Source organism: Xyrauchen texanus, chromosome 6 (genome assembly GCF_025860055.1).
Source record: "Xyrauchen texanus isolate HMW12.3.18 chromosome 6, RBS_HiC_50CHRs, whole genome shotgun sequence".
Taxonomy (NCBI): Eukaryota; Metazoa; Chordata; class Actinopteri; order Cypriniformes; family Catostomidae; genus Xyrauchen; species Xyrauchen texanus.
This window is the reverse complement of record NC_068281.1, coordinates 4,056,801-4,062,800: the sequence shown is the minus strand read 5'-3', so window position 1 is coordinate 4,062,800 and position 6,000 is coordinate 4,056,801.

Below are 6,000 nucleotides of genomic sequence, written 5' to 3'. Positions count from 1 at the left end.
ATTGTCAATAAACCATGAGAATAATATTACTCCAATAAGATAATTAATCATAATTCTCTTATTAAAGCTAATTCCCTACAGTAGAAATTGTGAGCTGATACATTGAGACGTTGTATTACGATTATAATGGTGGAGAATTTATTCGACAAATAATCTAGTTATTTGTCATTTATCTAAATTATAACAGTTGTCAAACGCATTTATACATAGTGTTACATTCTACCTAAGTTTAATGTTGCAACGCTCACATATTTAGTAGTGTGTACATTTTGACTTAGTGCTCATTTATGCCAAAACTAGGATAAGTTGTAACTTATTGTTGATGCAACCGGCCCCTGAAGAGTACGTGAGTCAACTTGTGAACTAAAACAATCATAGAAGCACCATAAAATGACGTGGTTGCTTTAGCAATTTCACATTCGCTTTTTTGACACTATTGTTTAGGTTTAAGGTTAGGGTAGGAAGTTTTTTTTTTTTTAACTCGATAGAGGATTAAGCATAAAAAACTCTCTTTAACTCTCTTTTTGTGCCACACAGTGTTAATTTCACCTCAGAACTCCTGCAATACTTTACTCAAAAGTTATACTACAGTAAAACATACAGTACCACATACCTTAAAATCAAATTGCAAAAATGGCTCCAGTCACATAATTTGTATGAGATTGGGCTTTTTGTACTTGGAAGTTTTGAGGAACTTTTATTTCAAAAGGTCAAAGAATTTGTTATTCTTTGTGATATAACCCCTTTAATTACTGTAGTTTGCACCCGGACAATCAAAAAACAGTTTCCATAAACAATGTTCGAACTAAAATTTGATGTACAACAAGATTTTGTAAGCAAGAGTCTGAATGCAAGCTTTTATCATAAGAATGCTCAAAAATGACTATTTCCTCAGATATGAGATGGAAAAACACATTTCCAGACCTGTGAGATTTCTCTCTGTTGTATCTGTCTTTATCCTCACAGCAGTAGTTGGTCTTTTTTTTATTCAAATGCAGATAAATTGTATATGGTAAACGCCCCTCTTTTATGTGGCTCCCAGCCGTCAAGACGATTGTTCATTGATGATTGCAGAAAAATATGAACACGCACGCCCATGACAGGCAGAGAGGACACTACGTTACTGCTTTTACTGTTAAATGACAGAAACAAGCTGTCACAAGAAGAAAACCTAAGGTAATTGCAGTTTCTTTTTGTACTGAAAAAAGTTACCACCAAACAATTTAACAATTTGTTAGAATAAAGTGTAGGAACAAATTTTATTTCACCCCAGGTATGTCAGGGCAAACTTGGAATCGTGTAGTCATGTTGATGATGACCCATATTCATTTGTCTGGAGGGCTGTCGTGTCACGGCACTACAACCTCAATAACAACATTGCAAGAACCAACATGTTTTCACTCAAAACTCTTCTAATACTGTTATTTGGTCAAGACCCTGTTCTTCACTACACATCAAAGGTGTGACTTTATAGCACCATATACGATAACCCCCAAGAAAACTTGTCAATGCACAAATGCGAAGGTCATCGAAATCTTAATCATCATGAAACTATTGACTATTGACTTGATAATTATTCCCAGTCCTGTGTTCGAGCCCCTCCATAAAGTACAGAACACCGTTTACCTTATTGCACTCCAGGAAAAATCAAAATGTGAACTCTTGAAATTACCTTAACAACAATGTATTGCACCAATGGTTTCTTGTTGGATACAATGGCTATGTCACTATAAAACACTACTTAGTACTCTCCTAAAATTCCTTAGAAGAAATACAAAATAGATGCAAATGTTGAGATACTGCAAGAGTATTGACTTTTTTTCACTGTAGCGTCACCTTACATTTTTATTTTTTGTTTTTCTCCCCAATTTAAAAATCCCCAATTCCCAATGTGCTCCAAGTCCTCGTGGTGGTGTGCCATGGTGGCAGAGGACGAATCTCAGTTGCCTCCGCATCTGAGGCTGTCAATCCATGCATCTTATCATGTTGCTTGTTGAGCGCATTACCGCGGAGACGACACTACACAACAACACTTATCACTTTGGCAGTTCGGTAAGCACAGACCGATTTATGCTGGAGAAATGTCAACATATGGTTTCCGATTTCACTATAAGAACAGTCTGCTGGATTTGTAGGTTAGAATTGACCAAGTTAATAAAATTTAGGGTTGTCCAAAAACCTTGAAAACACACGGAAGACTTTGCTATGCCGAGAAGATCTTTGGCGACACTGTCGAGTACTTTGCCCATCAGTTCTCAATGGTAAAGAAGCAGACGGAGGCCATTAAACACAACCTCACTCTGCCGCCTGCAGGCCTCCAAAGTCCCATGCCCCATCTGACTCTTGTCAAGGAAGTCCTCCTGCGGCATCGGCACCAGCTCCCCCACCATTGGAGCCCACATGCCGGCCTCTGAGAAGAAGATCCTCTTGCAGGAAGACGGTACAGCCTGCCCATCAACTGGCCATCAAGAACCCCAGATTGGCTTTGATGTGGCCCTGGGACAGGCGACCCATGGACGAGGTTGCTGACTCTGACTGGCCTGACCTAGGTAAGCATACAGGCTCCACTGCCGCCCCTGGGCCACCATGAGGTGAGTACCATCACAACATTACTGGGTGCCTTCTGGGCCCCGGCATCCAGTTTGTCAGTAAAGGAGCAGTTTTCTCTCTCCTGGGTCATTCTCCTATGCTCAGTCCTTCCGGCCCTCGAGCTCGTGACAGCCAGGCTGTGAAATTCTTTCCAGACAACGAGCGGGACGCGAGTGTGTCCCGTTCCCTTGTTCTCCATCGAAAGTAAGTCAGCAAACAGGTAAGGGCCCGCCCCAGCCACCGGCCACTATTGCGGGCTTGGACGACCTTCCAGATGGGGCGTCTTCTCGAGTTGATGCATACCTCCACTGTTTTTACATTTGAACTGGTTAATTCTAAAAATCTAAACAATTTGGAAAAAAGGTATCTACAAGTATTCACAATATTTTTTAAGTACCCATGATAATTATACCGTGCATGTTCATTAACACAATTTACAAATATATCTAAAAATAAATAGCTTTCTACATTTAAGACCTTCTTCGCTAGCAAAAATAGTTAAGTGTAAACTGTATGGCTGTTAAGGTGATTACATGCAGGACAATTGGCAAAAATGAATGTGTGTTTTTGACCATACCCCAATTAAAGAAAGCTGTTTAAGGTGATTACATGACATAACATGTTGATGTCAAATTATTATGCATAATCGCTGTAAGATCGTGCATATAACCACACTCAATGTTACCTTGTTTTTCACTTGTCATCACCTATTTTTAGAGCAAATGTGTTTTGTGCTTTAATTTTGTGCCATAATTGGCATTATTATTTACATTTATGCATTTGGCAGACGCTTTTATCCAAAGCGACTTATTACAGGGACAATCTCCCGGAGCAACCTGCAGTTAAGTGCCTTGCTCAAGGACATAATGGTGGTGGCTGTGGGGATCAAACCAGCAACCTTCTGATTACCAGTTATTTGCTTTAGCCCACTACTAGACCATGAAATGTGACATTATTCTGATTTAAATGGTGTATGCTATATTTAAGCTATATGAGCGAGCCATTCAATTGTGCCAGTATGTATCAAGGGGTCCAATGTTTTGTATTAAATTTCAGTGAGCTAAGTAGAGGATCAGATCAAGACAGAGAGATTGATTGGTAGTGCATGACCCTGAAAGGGACTGACAGATCGTAAGAAACAAAGAAAGGGACAGAAGATACGCTGAGACCAGTGGGGTGTTAAATATTGAGATTTTTGAGAAAACTCTAAGGAAATTAAAAGGAAAGAGACTATGGCGCAGAGAGAGAGAGAGAGAGAGAGCTTGCAAAGTGGAAAAGTTTAGAGACAAATCTTACAATAGGTTCTGTGTATATAGATGAGCAAAGCTTAGCACACAATAAAATTTAAATAGAAAGATATTTCTCCACACAGCATCTTTTAATAACATGTAGTGTTAGATGAATACTGATAAAACTATGTGCATATTAATTAACCTCTAGTGACGGTTTAGTTTTAAGATAAAAGATGTTTCAATGTTTGTCATTTAGGTGTACCAACAACATGTCAAGATGAATTACATTATATCTTACAATTATTGTGAGGTGAAAATTATGTTCCACTCTGCTTCAGAAAACAGTGCATGGCACACTTGGGCATGTTTATTGTTTATGAAAACTGGGACAAATAATGGACAACATTGTGTTGTGACATGGTAAGCGTTTAAAAAAAAATCGAATTTTAAGTTTCTAGTATTCAAGTTTTGATGAAACACCAGAATATCCCCAAGTTACACGTTCTTTTGGCCTTATGAAAAACTCCACTCAATACGAACACTCTGGAAAACCACTTTTGAATGCATGTGAATGTTGCAGGGGCGGAGGGCGGGGCCGGGTCATGATCCTACACACCCGGTCCCGTATTAGGCTAATTATGCCTCCGTGAGGGTTAAAGGCTGACTGCAGGGTGTCGTGCGGGAGAGAGAGATCGTTAGCGGACATGTCCGTCATGTGTGTTTTTGTGTCTTCTTTTAAGTTTATCATTAAACCATTATTTAGATTATCAAGCCGGTTCTCGCCTCCTCCTTTCCATTGATCCCTTTACACTGACCTATGACCCCATGACATGGGCTCGGGAATACTTTGTTAAAAGTCAAGTCAAGTAATTATTTTATTTTTTTTGTATAGCTCCTTTCTCAACACACATCGTTTCAAAGCATCTTTACAGAAGATCAAGATAAAACTGTAATATCTATAATGTCTTCAAATCATCATTGTATTGTTTGATAAAATATGATTGTGAATTGTGTTTAAAAATAAGTTATTAAATAATAATTGGGTTACTAACCCCAGTGAGCAAACCGAAGGTGACTGTGGCAAGGAACACAAAACTCCATAAGATGTTGATTAATGGGAGAAAAATATCATTTGGAGAAACCAGACTCACTGTGAGGGCCAGTTCCCCTCTGAATAACATCATGAATATAATGACAATTTTACTTATGTATAGTGCAAGTCATGGTTTAAAATGATTAAGTTAGTGTTAAGCGTCAGTGTTTAAACAAATATTTAATTTGAACTGTAAGATTAATGACTAATATCTTTATAAGTCCATCCTGTATTAACTGCAGAAGTTCACATAGATGCAATTGTCCTTGTTAGTTGGCTGATGAAGGGTTTTGTTGGCAAATGAATTGTTAGACTATGTAATCCATTTTAAGAGTGTAGTCCATCATCAGACCACGATGAAGTAGGCAAAGATCAGTGAGGTGCATCGCAGTTCAACCTGGATGGTAATTTCGGTGAGGTCTATCCTAAATACAAGTTTCAGACAATGGCATATGAAGTATCCCATGTCTTATGGTTGGAGTTCACATCGGTTCATCCTCTGAAGTCCATCGTAATAGACTGAAGTGATGTTTGGCTGGCACCGGCTGCATTTAGTCATCATCACACAGCGACACGTATCAGTGGAGTCCAACATGAAGCAGGAATGGTGCTGGATCCAGCCGGTTCTGGTGACCTCAGGTTAGGAGTCCCGAGGTTGAGACCGGGAAATAAATAAAATAATAATAGCATAGATGCTTTTCACTTTATTGCAGAATTATAGATCATGATTGATGTTTCAGGTTCCGGCAGACCTAACTAAAGCAATTGTGGGTTGATGGATAAATTAGGTGTATGCCTGGCTAAATAGAGGAGTCTTTAGTCTAGACTTAAACTGAGGGAGTGTCTTCATCTCGAACAGCGTTAGGGAGACTATTCCATAGTTTAGGAGACAAATATGAAAAAGATCTACCTCCTTTTGTGGATTTTGATATTCTAGGAACTATTAACAGGCCAGAATTTTGCGTAATGAATGTGATGGAATATAGTGTGGTAGAAGGTCACTTAAGTACTGCGGAGCGAGACCATTCAAAGCTTTGTATGTAGTTAACAGAATTTTAAAATGAATACGGAATTTAACCTGTAGCC